Source organism: Cupressus sempervirens, chromosome 4 (genome assembly GCF_028749045.1).
Source record: "Cupressus sempervirens isolate cs-2001-9-10 chromosome 4, ASM2874904v1, whole genome shotgun sequence".
Taxonomy (NCBI): Eukaryota; Viridiplantae; Streptophyta; class Pinopsida; order Cupressales; family Cupressaceae; genus Cupressus; species Cupressus sempervirens.
In genome coordinates, this window is record NC_143121.1 from 89759463 (window position 1) to 89787411 (window position 27949).

Here is a 27949-nt window from a genome sequence, read left to right on the forward strand (position 1 = left end):
ACCTTAGCTAGAACCTTATAAATAGTGTTACAAAGTTTGATGGGCCTAAAGTCTCTCAATCTCCAAGGGTTCTCAGTCTTGGGGATTAGAACAATGAAGGTCTTGTTTAGTTGGACATCAGTAGCTTTCTCATTCTTATGAAGTCTCCAATAGCATGGATGATGTCATATTTTACAATGGGCCAAAATCCCTAGAAGAAGGTAAGAGGGAAGCCATAAGGCCCAGGGGCATTTACACATAGCATTATCAGGTTTCTTTATTTTTGGAAAAAGTCTTACTCTTTTCATTTTGATAATACTAATCAAATTGTCAAAATTTACATAATGTAATCTCTTGTGCCATAATGAAATATGTTCATGTTGTGCAAAAAAGCATGTCTCATCAAATATATCTAGATAGAACAAGTTACCTCTTATTTGATCACCACTGTAAATTAGTTTACCATCAGCATCAAATATTTTGGCCTTTCTGTGATGGAATTCAACTCTGTACCTTATTTGTTTAACTATGAAACACTCAACATATTATAATTAAGTCCTTCGACCTTATAAACATTGTTACACTTGATTTTATTAGTTAGTTGTGTTGATCCTTTACCCTTTACAAGAAATGGAACCTTAGTGCCAAATTTAACACTTCCCTTGTATGGTCCAATTTTCTCAAATTTATTTCTATCACGAGTTATGCGATTATAAAAAACACTATTAATTACCCATCTATCACTCTTATTTACATAAGAAATTAATGTAGTTTTCTCATCTTTATTAAAATCTTCTTTCAAAGCAACATAGACTACTTCTCCATCATTACTTTTAGATTTAGTATCAATTTATTTTTCATGAATATAAAAAGATTTCTTATCTTTGTCTTTGCAGTCTTATTTCTTCTTATTGTCTCAACCATCTCTTTTTCTTTTATACTTGATTTCCTTCCTCTCATCCTTATCTTATCTGTCAAGACATCATGCAGAAATATGACCAACTATTTGCATGAAAAATAGATTATGGAAAGTTTACCTTTGTATTTCCCTTTGCATCTTCCAAGTCTCTTAGGCATGAGTGCCTCAAGTTCATCAAGTTCACCATCAGAGGTATCACTATAACTTTTCACATGTTTTCCTTTTCCTTTCTTGTTGGATCTAGTTGTGATAAAAAAGTAGATTCAACAATAGTAAGAGTATAATTATCAAAATTAGACAACTCAAAAGTAGTAAGCCTACCAATCACACCTTCCAAAGTTAGGGTATTACTTGGTGTACATCTTAGGTCTTGTATTGTAGAAACCCTAATAGCATAAATATGAAATAGAGTTCTCAATATCTTTCTTATTATTGTTTCATCCTTAATCTTTCCATTAGATCCTCTAATAGAATTGACAACCTCTTTGATTCGTGCATAGTACTAAACTATTCTCTCATCTTCTAACATTCTCATTTCATAATATTTTCATCTCAACCTTTCTGATTTGGCTCTCATGACATTATCATCTCCTCCATAGATGGTCTTTCATTAATCTAACATATCCTTTACATTCTTGCAATATTTTATGTCATCAAACTCAACATAGCTTAGGGATAAAGAAATCTCCAACATTGTTTGATTATGCTCTTGCATTTTTTTTAGTTGTTGAGTAGTCAAAGGGACTAGTATAATAGTCACATATGCATTGTTGGAAAAATCTAGTGCAACATCACCAATACCATCTGTATGTAGCCTCATTAATCTTTTTCATCAAGTAAAATTTTCTTTAGTCAACTTTGGCACCTCCTTTTTGTGCATCATGATCTCTAGCTTTGAGTACCTTTAAACTTCTCTCTACAAGATCCAATGCTAATATCAATTGTTAGAATATTTAGAATAACTAAGAGTGGGTGAGAGTGAATCAGTTATCTAAGGTCCAGATGTACCAATTGAACAAACAAACACTTAATCAACTTTAGATCTTATCATTCCATAGCTCGGTTTCTATAGTCAACTATCAGTAACATCAACTAATTGTCCACTGCCCTAAAATACCAGACTTGTATAATGTAAAAATTAATCAATAAAACATCATAACATCCACACAAGTTTGACAGTATGATTTAATGTGAAAACCCAATTTAGAAAAAAACCACCAACAACATGTCACCAATTTTCACTTTGTTGAAGTGAGCTCTGCTAGGAACCAACCCTGATAAATATTTACAACACACACTATTAAATGTGACCTTGTTAAAGGATTTAATCACCCTGTTGGGAGTGGCCTTGTTAAATTACTTTAGAACATTCTATTAGAATGTCATCCTATTAAATAATTTACATCTGACTGTTAGGTCAATATGACTGTTAGCTCAACCTTGATTAAAGGATTTCAAATACTATTTACAATGGTTAGAAAGTAATGACACATTTTGATTTGTCAATCATAGCTCACTTTGCATGTACAAATCTTAGTTCATCTCTTATGCATTGATTTACTATCTAGCATCCATTCTCATCTCTAACTCTGATTCACTTTTCAACCCTTCAAGCAATCACTCTTCACCTCTTCTCAACCTTCTACTTTGATTCTATAGTCAATAAGATCAACAAATGTTCCAACCTTCACACTTTATGGAACATCTCTTACTTTTTTTAAAGTTTGCCTCTATACCTCTTTAAATAGGTAATTTTGATCTTTTTCCACTTAAACACTATCATAGATCTTAGGGTTTATGATTAGATTCACAACATACAATGAATTTGATCATCATTTAGTTTATTCTCTTCTTTTCTAGAAACTTGTCTCGAAATCCCTCCTTTATGTCATTTACCTATTCCTATCTCAACATTAAATGATCAAACTCATTGATCCTTATCTTCAACATGCTTTCCACATTCCAAGAAATCAACTTAATCGGTTGGAAATTACAATTTCTCATAAATTATTAAAATGTTGTTCCTCGGCCAAGACTATGTTGTGACACTCAATAATCATTGGGTTACTCAATCACTACTAAATTTCTTTCTTGGCACATGAATTGTGAGTCGTTCGCTACTGATGCTCGGTCAATACTAATTCTTCTTGGCTTGTTCTAGCGCTCAGTTGACACTAGCATCACTCAACATAAACTTCAAGCTCTTTAATCTTCTACTATGTTACTTAGTCAAGCCTAAGCATTTGATCCGTCTTTAATCACATCTTTAGGGATTTAGGATTACTAGCTTCTCCACTTGCAACATTATTTAAACAATCAGTTTATCTTGTCAATGTCCAACTAATCAATTGTCAATTTGTAGTTTCCTTTTCATAAATAAACCTTCCCTTTAGATACTTTTGTTATGAACAACTTCTCAAATCCTCTTCATCAATCAAATAGATATAACACTTAGATCAGATAGAAAACTGTCTCACCAGTATGTTTGACATCAATAACAACATAACAACTATTCCAATTGTAGTTTCCAAGACATTAGATGTTGCTTGAAACCTCTAAATTAGCAAGGGTGTTAGCAGCCAAATGAAATTCCCCGTAGACATGGGAAATATAACACATTTGGAAACTACTTATAAATTCCTTACAATATTTAATAATATTGTTTACAAAAAAAGAAGTTCAATTATTTTGACAATATAGCTTGACTCATCCTCTATCCACACTTGACTTAGATTTAATTTTTAGCAAGAATTAGGTCTTGAAGAGCTCCTATGGCCTTTCTGTTGCTCTAGTTTCTCGAGGGAATTTATTGGTCATTTTTCTTGCTAATAAGTCATATTTCCATTTTTTAGTGTGTGTGTCTTCATAGTCTTCATTTTTTTGTGTATTCTTAATTGTATCAAAGATTTTATTTTAGTGTTTTGTTTTCATCTTGTATTATTATGTTATTTTTATGTTTGTCTTTTTTCCCTCATTTTATTTCTTCTTATTTTTCTTTTTTTCCTATTTTGTTAGGTCTCTAGTGAGGGGCTTTCTTGACTTCTCTTTTGATTATTGACCTAATCGGATTATTGATATGTCTGGCATTATCTATATATAAATTGTTTGGTCTATAGTATTTTTATCCTTTTTACTCTAGTTCTTCTCATCCTAATGATGGATGACAAGTGTGATTCAAATTGTTGATACAAAAATAGTGCACATAATCAAATCCAAAAATATTATTGTATTACTCTATATAGTAAATTATAGAAATATCTTAAAGTTTAGTTTAATTATAATTAATTTTGATATGTTATTAACAAAAAATTCTTTCTATTGTTGTTTAATTCACTTGCAAAACCTCGATGGCTCCCATTCCCGCTCAAAAATTTGGATCTCTCGTTCATGGCGCTCCTACTTCTTCAGCGTTCGGTAACGTTGTGGTCTCTATCATTCATTCGAGTGGTGGAGATGATTTTTGTGGGCGATCTGCGAATGGGGATAGGGCTCCATCTGCCTTTCATTCGGCTTCTTCTACGGGCGGGGTTAGGGCTTCTTTTGCCTCTCATTCGGCTCCAAGGTCTCCTCCTCGTTCAGGGTTTCTTGGTTCAAGGGGAAGGACCTTTGCAAACGTGGCTTCCTTCAAAGCTGATTTACATGGAGCTCTCCCTCATGTTGTTTCATCTGGGCCCTCTCATGTGATGCCTGTAAGTGCTTTAAAGCCTATTAAGGTTTCTCTTGACCCAGAATCAATTGAAGATATACTTCATTCGGCAGAAGAAATTTCCTCTTTTGCTACCATTTTTTCGCTTTTGGGGTTATTGGCCCTCTCTTGCTAATCTACATGATTGGATCTCCAAGAACTGGGTGCCACTTATAGACAATAATGTCCATATCTTTCCGTGTGCAAAAGGCTTCTTTATAGCTAAATTTGAAAGCACTAATGACACGAAGATTATTTTGTGTCACAATTGTTTTTCCTAGCAGGGCAGATATCCACTTATGGCCAAAATGTGGCATATGGATTTTGATCCACTTTCGAAGTCCTTTAACAAGTTCCCTATCTGGGTTTGGCTTTCGAATCTCTCGATACATCTTTGGCATGATTCAATTTTTGAAACTATTAGGAATGCTATTGGTGATTTCTTATATGTGGATTCTGACATGTCTGATATTCTCCACTCGACCTATGCATGTTTTCTTGTTGAGTTGGATGTTTCTAAGGGCCTCTCTGAGGCAATTTTCTTGGATTCCCTGAGGGGTTCTTGGACACAAATGTTGGATTTCGAAGGTATCCCTTTTCATTGTAGGAATTGCCACTTGACTGGCCACATTGCTGCTCGGTGTGTTGCTAGGAAGTCTAAATCAAGGCGACCACCTTCGTGGTGGTCAAGGGCCTCTTTTGAGCACTATACGGTGAAACAATCCTTGGATGCTACTGTGGATTCTGTGGCTGAGGTCTCTCCTGGCGATCATTTGGAGCCGACGGAAGAGGAGGGTGTCCCATCTTTGGTCTCTTCCCCTGTTTTAGATGCTCTTCCTAAGGACCAGTTGTCGTCTAGGGAGATTGTTGCAGCTTCAGCGCCCCCTAGGTTCCAATGTTCTATTTCCTCTAAGGCTTAGGTTGTTGAGGCTGCAAATATTAAGGACAAGTGGATAGCGGTAAAGAGTAAGAGAACTAAGCCTTCTGCTCCCCCTTTAGATATGAACCTTCGGTCATGTAAGGGAAACTTCAAATCAAAAGGAAAATCTTAAGTTCCCCTGTTCTGACTGGTTTTTTTGTGATGGTGAGTGGGGTGTGGCTCTGGCTCGCTGGTTACTGGTCTGGGAGGTTTTACTGGTTGCCTTGCCTTCCAGTTTGTTTACTTTCCAGGTTCCAATGTATTTTTTGGTTTCTTTTTCTGGATACATCTGTTGGTTTTAGGTCCTTGTAAAACATGGTTTAGATGTTTAGCTGGTTTCAGGTCCTTTTAAAACCTAGTAGTTCTTCATGGTATATCTTTCCTTTTAATGTAAAGGGTTTTGGGGCCCCTTCAAAACTTGTTTTTACCTTAATCTAAAACAAAACATTCTTTCTTGTGAATGATTTTTTTCATTATTTTACTCTACAAGACCAACTCCTTGTTTTAGGTTACATTAATATAAAAACAAAACATTCTATAAATTATTTTCATATATAATAGAATAATTAAATATATACTTATTAAAAAGATGAATAAACGAACATTCGACAACAATTTAGAAAAACTTTGATTAAACAAAACTAAAACACTTGCAAAGAAAGTATATGTCAAAATTACGACTACTTGCATTTTTACATGGTAACATTAAATAATATTTTGCATATGAAACTGTTCATGGTACTTTTTGCCATTAATAGATGAATGGGTGCAGCCTTTATTATTATTTTCAACCTATATCAAACTATATTACAAAATCCTAAAAATATATCTATCTCAAACTCTATCAACTTATCCCAAAACTATATCAAAATTTATCATCTCTCTCAAAATCTCTAGACAAATGCCATAGCCTGCACCAAAAACAAGGAGAAGGAATACTTCTTTTCTACTGGTCAAGGGAAAATATCTTTTCAGAGAGGAAGAGCGGTTGTTTCAAAATTCAGAAGGTTACCAATTCAAAAGATAAAAGAAATCTTGAACTCTTTTGCAGGATGATCTTGTATCTGATCTCTTTTTTGTTCACTGAGTATTTTAAAAAAGGTTACTATTCATTAAAAAAAAAGATAAAAGATAAAAGATAAAAAACTTTCAAGTGCATTTGGTACTGTTAGATATCCAAATAAATTTATTAAAATGTCCCACTCCCGTCAATTTTGTATCCTTTGTTGGAGACAATTCAGTGAATATTAGTCATTCTTGCATTTAGAAAAGCAGCTCTCTCTTATTCGCAGGCCAAAAAAATCGGTGTGGACTAGTAAGCCGACCAAACTGGTGACTAATTAAAGAATACTGCACCCTTCTGTGCTCTCTTACTTAATTTCCTCTGTAGTATTACAGCACATTAAATTCATTTGTTCGGTGACTAAGGTGAAAAGACACAAAGAAAAGATTGAGAACTTAATGAATTGACAGTTTGGGCCCATCCCTATAAAGTATCTCTGTAAGTGCTACCTTATCTCAACGACCTTTTCTATGAGCCCTTTCTTTGTCTTCATGCACAACTAATGAATGCCTAATAGAAAAAGGGCAAGGAAATTATATGAATTTTTGAGGAAATTCTATGAATTGGGATCAACATAAATTATGTGGTGATAGAAATGTTTGATTGTGTTACACATATATGATTCACAATTGATATTTTTTCATTAAATTAAAATTCAGCTATAATAGAATTGAAGAAAGTTGTTAGTCGCACAAAGATATCATGCAACACATCTTAAATTGTTCCTCCATGAGAAAAGGAAGAGTGTGAAAAGTTATAGTATCTCTTTTATGAGTTTATTTTTCTTTTCAAGATGATAACACATTTAGCACTTATATCTAAACAACAAAAGTAACTATCTCATTTGTGTATGAGCCCATACATAGCACAAAATCGTTGTATGTATCTAGTCCATAGATAACACGAAATCTTTGTATGTGTCTAGCCCATACATAGCACGAAATCTTTGCATTGGAAAAGGCTAAAGAACATATTTATGAGAGGATTTAGCATGCATAATGTGACTAGGAATGGTATACCTGATGAAATGAGGGAAGTGGGTAAGCATGGCTTGCCTCATAGAATGATTGAAATTGCACAACCTTCAGCAAGATGGAAGATGATATTAGTGATGAAAAATATGATTTTATGGGTGATATTAGCGATGAAAAATATAATTTTATATTTCAAATTTTGCTCCTAGATTTGGAATTCCCAAGAAAAATGAACAACTATGGCTGATGTCCTTGAAGGAATGATTATTTTTTGTTAAAAATATTAATGTTTCCAAATTATAATCAAATTAAGTATCTTCAATAGAAAGCCTATGTCTCTTAAGAAATGAAATCAATTCATTTTGAAAGATTTGTTGTTCTAGAGAAGGCATCAAGCATAAAATTAAGTGGGGATTCACATCATATAGTGAAAGGTCTCGATGAAATTTCTCATTTCTTCACCAGAGATATTATTTTAGATTTGAGTCCAGTAATCTAGCTTGGTTGAGGAAAAAATTGACTCAAATCTTTTGGAATCAATAATTGTATGCCTTTGTTTTGTGCCTATAAATCCCCTTGACCTTTTTATTTTGCAAATGATCAATCTTTTATATTGCAAGGTTTAAAACACCTATACATAACCAAAGTTCCAAGTACCGTGCATGAGTCTATGTACCAAACAACCCCTATAATAGATGTATAAATCAAATGAAGAGTTTGAAATTGAGGGAAATAACATTAACTTCTATTTCTTTATAATTGTATAGTTCTCATTTAGTCAATGGATAATTTAACCGTAAATAGCAATTCTAAAGAGTAATAACATTGTGTATTTATGTAAGAAACAAATATTGTAATGAAAAGAGGGATCAACCATATGGTTGCAGAGGCGGCAGCCATATACATGTATCATCATTGGAAATCAAATGGATGCATGGGATCATACACACAGTGACTAAAGAAAGTGAGGTTATCCCAGATGTTGACGAAGTTGGGGAACCAATTTTTGACCTGAGAGTGGTGTACAGAGATCATATAGAGGTTTCAACTGATGTGGCCATGAGAGTGCAACAAACTCACCAAAAACCAAGGATTCAAAAGAAGGGCTGTCCATTTGGTACATCAAATGATCTGTATGCCATTATCATGGTCTTGTACTCGTCGTTTTCTCCTGGGGACAGAAATAAGCATTTGAATTTGACATGAACATCTTACTGCCATACTTTCATGAAGTTAAATTTGCTTGACTGTCTTTGAATTTTCTTTAGCAGCTTGTAATGAGGAAAGAGTGAACTTTCTACTGAGATGGGAAAGCTTGATCCCTGTTTCAATTTCGTTGAAAAGATAGAAAAAAAAGTGATTTTAGTAAGCTAGTAATTAGAGGAATTAGATCATTGTACTGATATTTTCAAAGGAATATGTGGAGCATTTCATTATTATTATTCAAAAGAAAAAATAATAGATGTAAGCAATCAAATTTTTATATCAATAAATCAAAGATAGGAGGTTGCTATAATTATAATGTTATTATGATTCTAGGAATTGAAAGAATTAATACACAATTTGTTTCAAGAGCATGTTAGCAAAAGGAAAACTAGTATAAAAAGGTTTTCACAATTCATAATGATTTGCTGTTGTTTCTGGATTTAGATTGTCTGCTAAGTGTTGAGACAACATTTTGGATCATACTCTTCGAATCATCATCTAAATTCTGTACCAGTTCTTTGTTCTCAATTTTTTTTGTTCTCCTTGAACTCTTGTTGAGATGATTGTTAATACACTGTAACTGAAAATGTTGACTAAAAAATTCATACACAATCTAGATCAAAAACATTATAATCATATAAAAATAGTATCCCAAACTCTTTTTTCAACTACTCCAACAACTACCCAAAACCTCATTTTCCCATTTTCATATATAGGGGAGAGGACCTAGTACTTGAGCACCCTAACTTGACACATCACCCATTATGATATATTAGTATGCTTTTTGCCAAGTTGTACAAAACAACTCAAGGAAAAAGTGAGACCAAATAAAATGTATCCATAGTTGAACAGCTAATGTGGCATCACATCATTGGTTAATTTTATAATTAAGGATACATTTTATTCAATTTTGGGTAGTCGCCATTGTACTAACAACTTTAAAGTCACAAGTATTGGTACAATGTTGTCAAAAAAATTGGGCATTAAGTCAAATGTAGGTATCAAATCAACAACTCCTATCGCAACGCTACTAGATCCTCTCCCCTATAAAACCCACCCCATCTAAAAATAAAATCCCCCCTCCTATCTATTTTAAACCCCTAATAATGTAACATTGTATTGCTCCTCCATAATTTTAAAATTCAACAAAAAAAATTTAAATAAATCATTCAAATTTTATCAATGAATGAAAAATCATTTAAAATGTATATTTTTCATCCTTTACCTCCATCATCTTCTCCTTCTAATATTTTGCTTATCTTCTCCTTCAATGACATGGATGACTTCATTCCTTAAAAGAGAAATTGAATTGCACACACTATATCTCTTAGGTCTCCTATATTAATATTATTCTTTCACTACAATGTTTTTTCTTTTAAAAAATATCATTATTGTGCTGAATATATAAGCATCCCCTATTATTATAGTGATTGATAACGATGAGAAATTATTGAGATTCTCAACCAGATTATTATACTTAGTTGGAGATGGAAATAATTTAGAAACAAGAGCTTCGAGCTTTAGTCCCTGCCTTTTCTTTATAGTGTTTTCCAATACTTTTTAACCACAATAGACTCTGCTAAATTTGGATATAGCGTCACTAGTATGGATAGTTTAGTTTCTTTAGTAGTCAGTCAGAAATATAAATTATTTCCTTGCAGTATCACACCTCAGCTCTTTATTAAAGTATCTAACACTAAAACATAAATTTTCCTTTACATTATAGAGCTTTATAATTAGTTATTTTTCAAGCACGTAGTTGGTTAAAAGATAACAAGTATATCTTAAGGCTAATATCTATTAGTATATTAAAGTTATCTTCTTTCACGTGCTCAAGTAAAAAGAAAAATGAAATTGTGGTATTTAATATTTTATACAAGAGAACAAAATAAGTTGTCTTCAATACCATATAATATCAAGATAAGAATGAATTTTTTTAATATAATTGTTGTCATTGATTTTTATATAATGGTTGCTAATAATTTACCTATGTACTTACAACTGTAGTCATTAATTGCAGCCATAAAAACAAAATAAATGGAAATAAAGAAAATATAAATAATTTTAGATGTAGTAAATCAAATTATAATTATTTTGTAGTGGATATCGATTGGCATCTCTTTAGATATATTTATTTAAGATATCTATACTAGTTAATTGCACCATAAACTTTTAGTACTTATTGGATGGAGATATATATTGTCTTGGTCACATTTGTAGAAATATTATATAATGGAGATTTAAGTTGTATGTTATCTCATGGCATATGAATTGATTCTTTATTAAGAGTACTTTTTTTTTTTTATTATGAATTATTAAATATTTTATAAGTTGTTGAAAATGAGTTTGGGTCAATGCATTTATTATGAATTATTAAATAGTATGGGTCAATGAGTTTGACTCAAAATCACACAATTAAATCCTGATAGCAATATTTAATAAGTTCTTGAAAGTTTAGAGATTTCTAAATTAGTTGTTTAGAGAAATATATTAACTTGTTCAACTAATCATTTAAGAGAAATTAAAATTAGTTGGAAAGTTAAAAAATCAAAATTAGTGAGTAAAGTTTGTTTATGAAAAAAAGAGTACTTGTGTACACACTCCAAGAAAGAAATTAGAATTACTTAGTACATTAAGAATCAATTACTTTATATTTAAATTTTAATGTGTTAAGTAATTGTATTCTTTAAAAAGTATTTGAAATCACACACCCTGCCTCACCCCCACCCCCCACAAAAAAAAAAGAAAAAAAAGCTGATTGAAACTTTTTTAGGTTTTTGCTAATTTTATATTTATTTTTATTATCTTTGAGAGAAGTAGAATATAATGCTCAGAAAAATAAAATGATCCTCAAATATTTTATTTAAAGCACTTCCCTTTGGTATTGTAACTTTAACTTTTGATTCCTAAGAAGAAACATGGCACTTTATTTCATACTTTCATGTTGCAGGCCCAAAATTTGTAGCTGGTTTGATATCATTATTGGAGAAATCACCTCAAACATAAATCTTTTATCTATCAAAATAATGATTAGGTTATTGTGTAAGAGATATGTCTCCCAGCATTCACAATATTTGTTGTAGTACAGTTTATTATTTACCACAATTTTATTATTATTCTAGTTTCAACTTTCACATTATAGTTTGCACAATTGCATAATCATCAGTTGAACAATTCAATGCTCATTGTAGAACGACTACAAATCACATAGCACCGATGATCCATCGTGTTGACACTAGGTTTAGCCTCATTGAACTTTTTGAATGGTTTCTGCCAAGCCGGCACACAGATTTTTCTATCCTGGCTTTGTTATGAACTTCTTTGCCTGATTTGCATACGTCAAAATCATACATCAACTGTGTCATCGGTTCTCTCCTCCCTCACTAAAAGAGAATGCACAGTGTGCCTGAGGATGAAGACTTTACCTCTAATGGAATATTGCTTAACAGAAAGAAAATATGGATGTGACAGATGGGCTGAGAAAATATTCACACCTCTAAACGAGGAGCCATTTTTATCAGCAAAGAACCTGCATCAAAGAAATCTTTCAAATCTGTAGAAGAGTAGAATTCACAATAGAAGGCAAAATCCTGAAAAAATGCAACTCTAATGGCTTCTAATATGACACATTGTGAGTTTATATGGCATATCATCATAGATAAATGCAAAGTGTCTTAACACCACAAGAAAGATAGATAAACAAACTTACAAAATGCTATGTAGCCTACCTTTATTTATTCTTAATTTATCAGGAGAGAAAAAGAAAAAGACCACCAGTTTTAATGGGAAAAAGAAAAAAAATTGTAATAAGAAAGTTTGCAAAGATTATATAATAAAATTTATTTGAACAATTTACAAAACATTAGTCTTCTACCTAACTTCTTACAATTATAATAATTTTTAGCAATAGCCATAAAGGAGACTCTGAGAATTTTTTGAACCATATATTCTAACATAATTTCCATGAATTAGAATTTAGGATCGTGTGGCAGAAAACTTCATGAAGTAATGGAGTTGCTTCCACTAAAGAACAATTTGAGAGAAAGCTGGAAGAGGTAATAAAGATAGGGAGAATTAAAAAGAAGATCCTTTGTAATAATGTGAGTCTATTCCTATCATACTAATGTATGGCAGAGATTAATCAATAGTGTGAATATAAAGATCAGTGCCAAACAATATGAAGGTAAGACCCGAGAGCAATGAATAATATATACAAAACTAACTTGGAATATTCATATCAAAAATTGAAACTAATGCAAGATTTTGCTAAGAAATGAGAAATAAAACTTAGGGTATAGACAAAACAATGTACAACAATTCATGTGCATGACAAAGTCAAAAAAAAGTATACACCAGTCACATTGATAAGTAGTCAAAATGGCAGTCTATTAGAAACTAATAAAATAATATATAGAAAAATATCATATAGAGTGATCTTTTGGCTTCATACAACGAGAAAAACACAAAAATCTATCCAATGAATGTCTAAAATAGGAAAAACACCATTTATTATATTTGTTTTGGTAGATTTTAAATGTCGAAGGCAAACTCCATACCCAATGGACATCTAATCCTTTTGTGATTTATAGATAAGTATTAACCCATTTTAATAACATATTTATTGGTTTATCTATGATTTAGATTAGTATTACAAAGGTTTGTTCATTTTATTAAACACTACCAATTAAAGTTGCTTACTTTCAAGGAATATTCACTTTAGACTATGTTAAATAATTTATTTTAGTTTGCATGGAACTTTATGATATAAGTTATTTCAATTTTAACTTAGGTGAACTAGTGAATTATAATAATCACTGCTATCAGTGAGTTATTATGGTATTTTGGTCATTCATTTAGTTCTTCTATTTTGTTTCTTTATTATTGGAATTAAATTAGTAGAATATTTTATTTACAAAAGATTACATATGGTAGTGTTATCTTTGACTTCAATATCTTTTCATATTAGATTAATTCATAATTATGTTTTTATGTTGTACTCATGAAAAGTGCATTAGATCTCATGTTATTGTGTATATATATAATTTTGTAAATGGTATATAGCTCATGATTTCTTGAACTAATTGAGTAATCCTTTTAAGTTTAATTAAATTTGAAATTTTTTGGGCTCCTTTCTAGTGGTGCGCAGATTCAGACCTATAGAAAAAATATTGTAGCACCTTTGGACTCGCAACATTTGTAGATGCAGTGGTACAGATTTACCTTGAGCATGATGATGACCTAGTATGTGCGGGTACACCCAATGTTAGACGAAATTATATATGGTTGACTAAAACTAATCATAAAATTTGTAATTGGTCAGTGAAATCTATGAAGCTTATTTGGTAGAAAGAATTGACATTTGCAATAATTTTCAAAGAAAATTTAAAATTTAAAACTGTGATTTGACCTAAATGACATTTTCTTTTTTCAGAAACTTATTGCCAAGAGCATTGAGTTAGCAGGTCTTGAATTCTCAAGATATGGTGACACCTTTTCAAAGGTTTGGATTTGTTTGTCTTTCTTAATATACCACTTTGTTCAAGTTATTATTATTGTTTGGAAGGAAACTATGACAATATATGCTTTGAAAAGTGGATTGTACACATTATCGTCCTTTATTAATGGTGATTATTTTATGAGGTCTATTTATGGTGGAATCTAAGTGTTCACATTATTTGAAAGCTATAGAAATTTGAGTCTTTATTTGTGGTCCATTATCACTTCTTTTTTGCAAATTAACACCCTATATTGTGTGGTAGAATAAGCTTCTCTTTAGAATGGTAGTCCATTTTACTATTTTGATGTAGAATCCAAAAAGCTAGTTCTACTTTATGGACACTTACTAAATGTGCCTCTACTAAAGTTATGTGTGTCACCTTGTTTTCCTTTGTTAGATTATTAGACATTCAACTAAATTACAAAATTCATACAATTTACACCTTTAGTAGTAAATATTGCAAACAACTTATAAATTGGGATTTATCAAAAAATAAAATATTCACAATTAGTTCCTACAAAAGCATTATATATCATATTGATAAACAATTTAATTAGCAGACAACCATATTTGGTGTTGTATGGTTCAAGCATGCATTTGCCACAATCTTCTTTTAGGAAAAATAAGTAGAGGTTTCTATGATAATGCATCTCTGGGTTTTCTTTTCTAATTGTTTTTGCTAACCTTTATCACATCTCTAACCTTTATCACATGTCTAAATATTTTTTAGGCGATCTTCATAGGAGGTCACATACAACCTCATACCATAAAGCTTGAAGAATATGTTTGATATACCTTTGTAATATTGAATTTTGAATCTTATAAGGTAGAGTATTTTTCCATCTATTCTTCACATATAGAAGATATTGTGCAGGAGGACTTTTCTTAACAAGAATCCTTTTCTTATCAAGAATCTTGAAAATGTTATGTGAAAGTTCTTGCAATCAACTTAAACTGTTCAAAAAAAATGAAAGAAAGAAACTTTCAATTTTCACTACACTCACTCTCATAGAAACTATTAAGACTGCCACCAAAAACTATTTTCCAACCTCTCCTTGAAATATAATGGCTAAACGCATTATGTTTTCAAATTTTTATTCGTTGTGGACTTTTTCAAGGACTACTTGGTGGATAATAGACTATATGATCTTATAGGACTACTAAAGAGAGGGAAGATGGAATATAATATCCTAGAATTATTTCCAATTTAGAAGCATACTACTAAGGCATTTGCAGAGCACTTCCTGTGGGAAAGTATTTGTCATTCTAAAATATTATTTTTACTTAGCATTTGTATTTTTCAAAGCTAATTTTTTTTTAATCCATATTATTCATTATAACAAGAAGGAGGGTCTTGGAACTCTTGTTGAGTATAATGTAAAGAAAACATTTCATGTGAAGTTGAAGGAGTTGAAGGCTACCTTAATGACCCTGATTACTAAAAATAGTGACATTGATGATGTGATCAAAAATGTTAAAGAAAACCATAGATAGTCAAATTTGCCTGACATTAAATTTGTGCATCTCTTATGGGATTCTGTATATTAGTCTGGCAAGAATCAACAACAAAATACAAATTTGTCCTTGCATAAGGTTAGTAATTATCAACCACTTATATTGTATCCCTCTCTATTAGCTCCTTTCTTCCTTGAACCAAAAAAATAGTAAACCTATATAAGAGAGGGATGACATTCTAAACAAATGTAGTGTGCTTGGTGATAAAAAAAATTAAAAATAATGTGAAGTAACAAAGTATAGCCATCATTAAATCATGTGTGTGTAATTACAGTGCCATTCATTTACATCAAGGGGTACATCACATTCTAGGTGAGGAGACCTACTTTAAACATGATGTTGACACTTGCCAGTGCATGTGCATGTTAGTATCAATGATCACATGCTCAAGTCTCCCTTGAAATGGCATGGATGTGAGACTTATGAAAACATTTTGGTATGATAAGTTTAGGTTTTTGGAAATTAAATCAAGGAGCATATAAATGATATTGACATCAGTATGCAAAATACATATTTGGATGCAAAGATTATGCTCCACAAGATAACTATATTTTTTTATTTCTACATTTTCCACTCCTTTTAATACAACTGAATACCAATGAATGTGCCTTGATAGAAATCTAGGAATAAAATCAAATAATCCATTATGTGATTTTCATATAACTAACATTTTCCTGATAATGGTGTAATGTTGAATTGCAGGATATTGTTTTAGCTTGTCAAAAGTGAATTACAATGGTGTTGAGGTACAATGTCATTTAACTTGGTGAATCTATGCAGATTTTCAATCTTGTAGTAATGTAGTTTCAACTAGACCAATTGCCTACAACATTTATGTTTTTAGTATAGGGAATAATAGCATAATCACAAGCTCATACAGGAAATAACAGGGATGGGGGAACATGATTGTCTCCGAGCAAATATATTCATAAAAATGATCTTTTAGTGAGCAAATTGCCATGAAGGAATTTCGCAAGGCTTCCAAACATGCAGTCAAAGATAAAAATGTATTCATCTTTAGATTCCTAGTAATAAGCTCTAAGGAAAAGAATTTTAAGATCAATGTCTTTTTAAATTTATTGCCTTGAGGCAAAAAAAAAAAAAAAAAAAAAAAACAAAGGAAGATGATCACTATAAACTTTTTTTTGACTTTTGTTAATGTTCCTTCTATTCATACTTAGTTGAAATTATACATACTCGCATACTCTCTTTTAATGTTGCTTAGTTCTCCTTCCTTGCATAAGGCAGGGACTTGAGCTCCACGGAGCTCTTGTTACATATATGTCTTCGCTGTTGGAATATTCAAATAGGAATAATGCTTCTGAGAGGGGGGGGGGGGGGGGGGGGTGAATCAGAAGAGTTGGACTTTACTCATTAAAACTTTAACTGAAAGTAGATTGCATGCATATAAACATATCAAATATCCATGGAAAAACAAACATGTACCACCACATAACACTTAAGATTTTGGTAACTCAGAAACCCTCCAGGAATAAGAAGGTAAAACTGGGGTGGGGATGATACCCACAAAATCACTGCAGTAATAATATTTGACCACTTCTGATGGTTTGCCCTATTAAAGGCTTTACACTGTGTCAATAGTAACCTGGTTAAAAGATTTAAAACATTTTACATGAAGTGTTACCCTATTAAAGGATTTAATCACCTATTTAAAGGATCTACAAAGTAGTTGTTAAGCTAACCTATCAACATAGAATTTCCTTTCTAATACAATTGCTAGAGAGTATTAGGTATAATAAACCTGATAGCTTACAATCCTTTGATTGTTGAATACAGGCACTTGATCTGCTTTCTCTAATCTTGATCCTTTGAGATCTGATACTCATTTTTATACCTTGCTTTCTTTTGATCAACTGAATATTTCACTGCTACTCTCTTCCTCTAAGTCTTTATAATCTTTTCTCTGATCTCCAGTATAATTTCTCCATACATTCCTTTTTTCATGTCCTCAATGAGATTTTGTCTTCCTTATAAAGACATTCGAAGACTTAGGGTTGGATATGAATCTACGATCCATATTGAATCTATGTTTCCTGCTCATTCCTTGCACTTTTCTTATTGGTTGCATGCCTTCTCCATTTTTCTTATTGGCTACATGTAGATTGCATAGGAAATAGAAAAAAGTCGATCTTATCACTTAAATCCTTCGAGATTCATCATATGTCAGCCATGAAAATGGTTTACATCTAAATTAGTGAAGTTATAAATTCATATGTGTATTTTGTGTTACTCAGCACTTACTGATTCTTGATGCTCGACACACATATTGTGGCTCGGCATACGTAGTGTGCTCGGATCCAATTTAGAAAATGGTTAAGTGTGTTGGCACTCAAATGTCAAAACCATTCTGAGACTAACAATCTCCCCCTTTGACATGAGTGACAAAAACACTTAACTAACCTCATGAGTACATTCACTAATCTGCTTGGTATATACAGAGATTTAAAGAAAACTTGATCAAAATTTTGTAACTTACAACATATATACCTCAAAATTATTGTAACTCCCCCTAAGTTGATTGTGCCATTATCTACGCTATCTTGGTAACCAAAATTTTATGATGTATATCATGCTCCCCTTTTATCTTGTCTTCCCCATTCATCTTGTCTCCCCCATTCATCTTATAATATCTCCCCCTTTTTGACACTTATGTCAAAGGGTTTTAAGGGTTAAGACCATATTTGGCCAAAAATGTGTTGTTTACCTCCATAATCATCCTGAGAGCTACATCCCAATTATGCAAAGCAATTTCCAATGACTTGTTCTAGATGGCAGACTATGCAGCAAGGTGAACAAGTCCATCTAAAGTAAAAAGATTAGGATCTTTCTTGAGAACAGTTTCTGCATAGACCTATTCTTTATGGAGTACTTCCAAATGTGGGGTAATGGAGGATTAGAGCTATATCAGTTTGGCCTTGATGGTGGCTTCTTATGCTATTAACATAGCTACTTCTTTCTAAGTGTGAAGTGTTTGATTAAAATACTTCTCACTGTGAGCTAGATCTTTGTGTAATTGCGTGCTTGAAATCTTCAAATTTCTCTCCAGGCTCATTATTCTTTGGCTAGTCTCATGTGTGAAGTATGAAAAGTCACACAGCTTTTTGTACAATGAGAATATATTCTCAAGTACCTTTTTCACCTTGTCAAGTGTTTTTGCCAATTCAACCTAGGAAAGTGCAATTTCACTAGATATTTTCTCATTTACTTTCCCTTGGAATTTCCTTTCAGACCATTGCATAAGTTTTAAATTTGTTTCTTGGTCTTCATTTGTCACCTGGTCAACAATATCTAATAATTGCTCCATTTTATGCTTTGACTCATCTAGTGATTGCAAACTGAAGGCATCCATAAAGATGTCCTTAATCTCATGCAATGTTTGCTTTTGTTTATACTCCTTCCTGAGTATCTCCTGCCTCTTTCTTCTATTTAATGCTTCTTGCACCTCATTGATTTTTGATCAATGCTTTTTTTTTTGAGTCATAACTTGGTATGACTATCTCCTCATCTAATTCAAAATCTCCATAGTGAAGTACCCTTGCAACTTTTGTAGTACTTGATCCTAGTGCAAATATTTGCAGTGGAATAGCATCAGTGCTTGGCTGTTTTGAAGGAGTACCCGAGGTAGAAAAATTTACCAATGTTTGAATTGCCTCTTGCTCTTTAGGGGTTTTATCTGCTTCCTTCTCCTCTGTACTACCTTGATCAATTATAGAAATTTTAGGAAGTGCACCTTGTGTTTGTGCTTTAGGATCAAATGTAATAGTTTGTCCTGTTTGTTCTATTTCTTTGTCTCCTGCTGCCCTCGGCTTCTGTACTGTGGTGGCAACTATTCCTAATGAAATAATTGTTTGCATTTGAAGTTGACCACTAGTAACTATAGAGATGATGGAAGGTGGTTCTTGTGGATTCACCTTATCTCTATCTGTGTTTTCTACTAATTTTTGTAATTCATCCACACTGACCAATACTAGATCTATATAATTTTGCTTGTTGTGTGGATTGGTCAAAGATTCTTTTGAGATCCTCTGCAGTTAATGGATTGATGTTCTGAGAAGAAGTGTCAGGAACATCCTATACAGTTATAGTTTCTGCAGGTGTGATGGGTACATGAGGAGGGCTAGAGGGTGGCAATTGTGTGTCTTGCACACTCTGGTCTTGTTGCTGCTCCTGCTCAGTTGTTGTCGTTTCATCTTGCTTTTGTGTCTCCCCTCCTTCTATGTTTCTTTCTCCTCTCCATATTTCTTTTCTTCTTCCTTCTTCTCTTCTTCTCCTTTCTTTTCTTCTTCCTTCTTTTCATCTTCTCCTTTCTTTTCTTCTTCTTTATTTTCTTCTTCTCCTTTCTTTTCTTCTTCCTTCTTTTCTTCTTCTCCTTTCTCTGTATTCTTTGCTTCTTCCTCCTCCTTCACACTAGGTTCCTCATGTTCTATTTTTTGTCCCTCAAGGGGATCTTCTTCTCCTTCTTTGATAGTATTCAAGCCATATATCAACTTCCATATTTTTATTGACTTACTGACTACATTTTCAATCTTGTTTTGTAAGATATCAAAGGCTCTATGCTTTGGTGTGAAATTGCCACTATATTTCTTATTAGCCTTTGTTATTTGACCTCTTGTTAGGTCAAGCATCACCTAAGCTAAGGTAGATTCTCTTATCTCCTTTTCAATTTTCAGACAATGATGCCATTTGTTTTCAATTATCTCATATAATTCTCTTGGCATGGTATTGTCTAGCTCTAGAGGTGTAGTCTTGAATTTAGCCATCATGGCATATACCGATTCCTCTATTTTGTTTTGCTCTTCTCTACTGAGCTTATTGAAGTCAATGCTTTTCAAATCAGTAAAGTCTTCATTCTTAATATTTTCACACATTTTATCTAAGGTTGATTTTGGAGGATGACTTACCACTCTGAATTGGCTGATATCCTCTAACTCTGTTCTTTCCTAATCAGAATCTGGTTGTGCTACATATTTTCTTCTTTTTCTTGGCGCTTCACTAGTCTTTTCAATAGCCTTCTTCTTTTCTTTGATTTGTTCCTTTGCCTTTTGTGAATATGCCCTTGTGGTAGCCCTTGTGATTGGTATTTGTGGCTTGGCTTGAGTTGGCTTGGCATCCTTCTTTGTTTTGGGCTGGGCTAGAGGCTGTACTATTTCCTTTCTTTTCTTTGGCTCGACTTGGTTTGGTGCTTCCTTGGCTTCTTCTTCCTCAGCACCTTCCTCCTTGTCTTCGCCTAGGCCTTGAGTTAATTCTATTTGGCCTTGCTCTTGTTCATCCTCATTGTCATCATCATCTTCCTCTTCTACTTCAGCCTCAATTCCTTCACCAAATTTCTTCTTAATTTTCTTCATCAATTTATCTTTCTTCTTTATTGTGGAGGCAGTCTTTAACTCCATATTTACCTTTGACCTTACCACATCATAAGTGTCAAAGTGTGGGGCACTCTTGTCTGTTTCTTCTGCCAATAATGCAGTTATTGTTGCAGATGCTTCATCTATGTTGATCTCATAACCAAATGGCCTTAGCCATCTCACCCTTGGAATTACTGCTTGGATATAAGTAAAATCAATGTCAACTAAGAAGCATATATCATTAGTATGTTTTTCTACTAAGAAAATTGGTATTCTTACTCTTTGCTTCATGGATTTCTTGAAATCTTCAAAATAGCTTGTCATCAGTGTGTCAAAATTGTCTCCCATTTGTTCTATATATTCATTAATTTTGGATATGATAGTTCTATCATTTCTCCATGTAACTTTTCCAAAAGAAGGAAATTCATTCTGAACATAAAAGAATACACAAACCAGAATTGCTCCAAATTTGCATTGAGCACCCTTTGTCCTTCTTATTGCAGCTAGGTTTTCATTAATCTGTTGTAGTTGCAGTTCTGCAAGATCATAAGTATGATCCTTTTTCACCAATTTGTAACCTACATCTACTGTAATACATGGCACACTGTTGAGTCTACTGGATTGATAGAATTTATGGGTAATGACTGTAACAAAAAATTCAACAAAAGGATCTTGAATGGTGTGAATTGTCATCCCTTTTTTATTCCACTAAGCACCTGTGTGTTTCTGAATAACCTCCTTGGATTCACTCGTCAAGGTCTTGTACCGATCTAGGGTAGGATATCCAGTTACCCTATGAATGATTCCTTTCATGATTTTGATGGGAACATCTTCTAGCCACAAACTACCATCATGAATTCTACTTAACACAAGTCTGATCCATTCTATATGATATACGGTGGGAAAACTCAAAACTCGTGTTAAACCCTTCCTTTCAATAATTTTGTATTCATCTTTCAAAACTCTGTCTACACAAAACTTCTCGTAGGCTTCCCTTATTTCCATATCTCCTATGGCTCCTATCTTACAATTATAGCATCTTCTTATGTCCTGGACTATTACAACTTTTGGAGGTATGTGAGAAAGGGCTCCGACGGGATCATTTCTGTATGCAACTTCAGGGATGGGACAAAAATCAGGCTGCTTGACCTCATTAGATACTAGCTGGACTTCAAACGTCTCTTTGTCAAGGGTTTTCTTAGAGCTCGAAGCCATTTGTGCAATTTAGGGTTTCCTCTACACAAAAATATGAAAATGCGTAGCTCGGCACAAATGAAAATACCTCAAGATCGATGAAAGTGCATTGCAAGATGTTAGAATCTGCTTGGAATGCTGAATTCTCTGCTATGAAGTCGCTCCGCTCTCTTTCTCTTCTTTGCTTCTTGATCGCGATGAGGAAAAATGATTGAAATCGCGATAATATACCCTATTTTCATCGCATTAAATGTTCAACTGCCACTCAGCTTCTGAAGGATTTTTAACATTACTCGGCTTGCACTATTTTTCCATTTTACTCGGCTTCCATTGGAGTTGTTCAACTTGGCATTAGTTATCCACTCGGTCACTGTTAGAAACTCAGCATCCACTAGAATTTTACTCAGCATCCAAAGACAGCTCGGCATCATCTTTTAAAAATTTTGTCTTGGCATCTTGTCTCATGCAGATTTATACTTTGTATTGCTTCTTCATGGTTTGGGGTTGATGTATGATACTTTCTTATATGTATCAACCCCATCGTCTCATCTTGTGATTAATTGGATGAGAAATGATCACTTGACCTTGTGGGTGAAGTGACCTTTTCATTGGATGTACTTGATTCATTCTTTTTCTACCATGTCTTCTTCATGTCTGTTCTGATGTGTTCCATATCAATCTTTTCTTTTCCCTTGTTTACTTCAATCTTGGGTGCCTTTGACTTTGTAGGACAGTTTCTGCTGATATGACCAATTTTCAGGCAACTGAAACATGTGCTTTGGTTCAACCATCTTTTATAGTTCCCCTTGAAATGTGTTCTTATGCAGTTCTAGGGTATATGTCCATATTCCTGACAATAATGACAGCTATACCTAGTGTTGTAATCCCAATGGTACTGACTTTCATTCCCTTCTGTTTTTGCTGGTTGATTTGATGTCCACATAGGCTTTGATCTGCATTCAAATGCTCTATGTCCATACTTCTTACAATTATGACAATGGCCATCAAATCTTTGTGTCCTTGTGGCTTCGGATCTATAATCTTTTGTCATATGTCCTTGCATATTGCACTTGTGACAGTAACCCTTTCTTTTGGGTGTGTTTGACTAATTGATTCTTCTACTCCTACAAACATCAATGGTATGCCCCTTTTTATTATAATAATGACAAGTGGGTTTAGAATCCTTACCTTTGTTACTTCTTTGCTCGCCATTCTTTGATGATTTTCCAACTTCAATGCTGTTGTATCCAAGTCCTGATGTATCATGGGTGGATCTTGGGAATTTCATCAACTGTTCAAAGTATTTGATGGCTTCACTTGACTTGTTGAGATTCTTTGCTATCTCTTTTTCTCTGTTTAATTCATTCTGCAGTTGTTCATTCTGCATCTTCAAAGTAGAGATCTCAATGTCTTTCATATTGAGTTCATGATGAAGGTTCATCATTTGGGCAAGTGTATCCATCTGCATGTTTGAGATCCTTGTTAATTCAGTACATTTTTCTTCAAGTCTGTTTGCAAGATTTCTTTTGTCATCTTCCATCATGAATCTATCCTCAACTGCTCTTTTCTTTTGTTCAGTGATTTCACATAACATTATGGCCTGTGATTCATGTTCCATCTTGAGAAATCTTATCTCTTCTGCTTGAACTTTGTTTTTCTCCATCAGTTCGGCTATTGTTGCATCAAACTCTTTAGTGTCTTCATTGACAAACACTTGTGTGGTATCAATTTCCCTATAGTTTATATCATTTTCAGCTATGACTATCTCTTTCTTTCTTTTTAAAGATTTTCTTAATTCCACTCTAGCTTCTTCTACCTTGTGTAGAGCGAGATGCACATCTAACACCTAGTTTTCAATGATCTTTCCAAATTTGAAAACTTCCATCTGTAGATCTTTTCCTCCAAGTTGTTAGGCTTCCTTCTTGAGAGGACTCTAGCTCTGATACCAATTGTTGGAATATTCAAATAGGAATAATGCTTCTGAGGGGGGGGTGAATCAAAAGAGTTGGACTTTACTCATTAAAACTTTAATTAAAAGTAGATTGCATGCATATAAACATATCAAACATCCATGGAAAAACAAACATGTACCACCACATAACACTTAAGATTTTGGTAACCCAGAAACCCTCCAAGAATAGGAAGGTAAAACTGGGGTGGGGATGATACCCACAAAATCACTGCAATAATAATGTTTGACCACTTCTGATGGTCTGCCCTATTAAAGGCTTTACACTGTGTCAATAGTGACCTGGTTAAAAGATTTAAAACACTTTACATGAAGTGTTACCCTATTAAAAGATTTAATCACCTATTTAAAGGATCTATAAAGTAGCTGTTAAGCTAACCTATCAACATAGGATTTCCTTTCTAATACAATTGCTAGAGAGTATTAGGTATAATAAACATGATAGCTTACAATCCTTTGATTGATGAATACAAGCACTTGATCTTCTTTCTCTGATCTTGATCCTCTGAGATCTGATACTCGTTTCATCCCTTGCTTTGTTCTGATCAACTGAATATTTCACTGCTGCTCTCTTCCTCTAAGTCTTTATACTCTTTTCTCTGAACTCCGGTATAATTTCTCCTCACTTTCCTTTTTTCATGTCCTCAATGAGATTTCGTCTTCCTTATAAAGACATTCGAAGACTTAGGGTTGGATATGAATCTACAATCCATATTGAATCTCTATCTCTCGCTCATTCCTTGCACTTTCCTTATTGGTTGCATGCCTTCTCCATTTTTCTTATTGGTTGCATGTAGATTGCATAGGAAATAGAAAAGATTCGATCTTATCACTTAAATCCTTCGAGATTCATCATATGTCGGCCATGAAAACGGTTTACATTTGAATTAGTGAAGTTACAAATTCATATGTGTATTTTGTGTTACTCGGCACTTATTGATTCTTGATGCTCAACACATGTTGTGGCTCGACATACGTAGTGTGCTCAGCTCCAATGTAGAAAATGGTTAAGTGTGTTGGCACTCAAATGTCAAAACCATTCTGAGACTAACATTTGCATCATTTCATTTTGCATTGACAAGATGCAATTGATTGGATGCAACATGTAATGCCCCGCCAAAGGATCCTGTTAGAAGTTGTAATCTTTCCTTGGTGTATTTATAAACCAAGGTTAGAACTCTTTTCTTTATTATTATAATATATTAGGATATAAGCCAAGGTATCCTAATATATTTCTTTTTTGTCCTTTTTCCACTACATCTTATTTTGTCATCTAGTGGAATATGTGAGGATAAATATATATTGTAATTTCTAATTTTAGATTATTCCTCCTTAAGAGGAATCTCACACTCGGCATCACACACTTATGAATGGTGGCATTCATAGACATGGGAGTTACATTCTAACTCCTCTCTCTCATCTCTATTTAAGAGATGACCCTCTTCTCTCATTTAACAATGAGGTTTCTTCCTCTTCTCGATTATTGTATGAGCATTGCTCTCTATCTCTCTCTCTCTCTCTTCTTAGGCTTTCCATGCCTCATTCATAATGTCACAAGGGTTTTTCTTTGCTTTCCCCTTTCCAAATATCTTGTCTCATGGTGTTGGAGCTTGAAGCTTTCTCTCTCCTATTTTATGGTAATATCTTTTCATGCATTTACTCACTTAGATTCTTTCCTGGTATTGCTTATTTACAAATTTCTTTTTCCATTTCTAACATGGTATCAGAGCAGTTTAATCTTTGTTTTGAGTGTTTGCATGAAGGTACGATTCGAAGGAGACTCTTGAGAGAGATTTCACTAATTTCTTCTTTAATCTTCTTAAGATGAAAGAAATTGAATTTTTTTTTGAGTTTGGCTGGTTTACCGCCAAACCCGATTAACTTATGTTTGCTCTAACTTGTGCAGGTTACTTCTTATTTTTTATTTTATTTTTCATCTAACCCCTTTTGGAAGGCTTGCCGCCAAAAGTTTTTTTTCTATCTTGATATCAATGTTTGTTAAAAAATTGTGATTAATTTTCCATTTTTTAAATTAAAAAAAAATTATCTTAAGGGCTATGGCTCTGCAAGCAATGGACATTGTGATAAACGTGATGCACTAGATCAAATCCCTGCAAGATCTACTCTATCCCAAATTTATTTTCTATTGAAAGAATAAATGGTTTTAGAGCACACCCATTTGACTCCCTCATGCTTGGACTGCTACATTTTATAAGTTTTTGCTCGTTAGCTCGGATTGCCTCTCCGATTGCGAAAATGGGGAGTTCTGCGAGCGCCTTTTGTTGATTATTTCTCTCAATTTTTCCTATTTTCTTGTGCTTGTCGATGAATCATGTCCGATGTGGGTAGAGAGGGATGTGTGTAGATCCATTGAACATATTGGTTATAGGCTACTCTATCATATGCAAATGCGGCTTCTTCTGCAGTGTCAAATGTGCTGAGTGCAAGCAATGGCAGAGGGACCACTCGTATCAGAGGTACATATGAACCAGTCATTTGGTGTTTTCTGTAATCATCCTTGGATTTTATGTTAGGTTTTATATGTAGGTCTGGTATTTTTCTGGGTTTTCTGGCTCTTTCTTTTGAAAAAAAGGAAAGAAAAAACGCAGGTTTTTGGATCTTTTTCTAGGTCTCCGAAGTTTTATTTTTCTTCTGTTTGGATTTGAGTTTTTTGGTTCATTTTTTCCTAATTTGGAACGCAGTGTTGTTGTGGATTGCAATTCCAGTAAATTTAGGTGTGAATTGTAGAACCTGTAAAATCAGGTGTTAAAGGAAGGTTTCAGGTTTGTGAATTAAGGTTTGAAGAAGAATCTGAGTATGAAGAAAGAGTTCGTCCAAGGTTTGTTATTGTAGAATTCGAAGGAATCCTCCACGTGTGTTTTTGCTTGTTTCTGGATTGAATTCGGGCTACTTTTCTACGTTTGAAGGAAGACTCCAAGTGGGTTTTGGTTTTTTTTTGCTTGATTTGATTTTGCTTATTTTTTTGAGCATCCTGTACAAGGTTTGAGGTACTCTTAGAGAGAAATCATTTTTTTGTGGCCTTGAGTTTTTTTAAAGTCATATTGTCCAATTAAACCATTTCGCCCCGTATTAGGCTTTTTGGCTATGGATTTCTTATGCCTTAGACAGTATTTCTGAGGTTGTCACGTGAGTATATTAAAGTACAGATTGATCTGAGTTTCTCCTTTTTTTATTAAGTTTCTTTTACTTGTTGAAGTCTAGATTAGAACCCTATATTTTGGAGCTGTGAAAAGTTAGGGAAATTAGAAAATCGGGTAAATTGGCTTTGGACATTATTCTGTCCCATATTATATTTCCAGAATAAGGTATTCCTTATTTCTTGTTGGGGCAACTATAATTTATAATACTGTATCTGAGAATTGGGCGGACACTTGAGTATTATTTGCCCATATTTATTGGGGCGTAGAGTTTCTTTCCCCATCTTTGTTTGATTATACGCTTATGGTATAAGATACCTTTCTACATCTGGGAAATTGTGCACCTTTCTACATGTGCCAAGCCATAGCCTTGTTTTATTCCGGATCATTATCATAGTCGTCCGGAATCCCGGACTGGAACATCTGTCATCACACCCAAATCGTACTTTCATTCAAATTAATTTCCAGACATTATAGAATTTAAGTGGGTTGATGACTGAAAGAT

The 27949-nt window shown here is 33.3% G+C and overlaps 1 pseudogene; it reads left to right on the forward strand.

The window, feature by feature from the left end:
• Positions 1-5044: 5044 nt before the first annotated feature.
• Positions 5045-27682, forward strand: LOC149560051 (uncharacterized; annotated as a pseudogene).
• Positions 27683-27949: the final 267 nt, after the last annotated feature.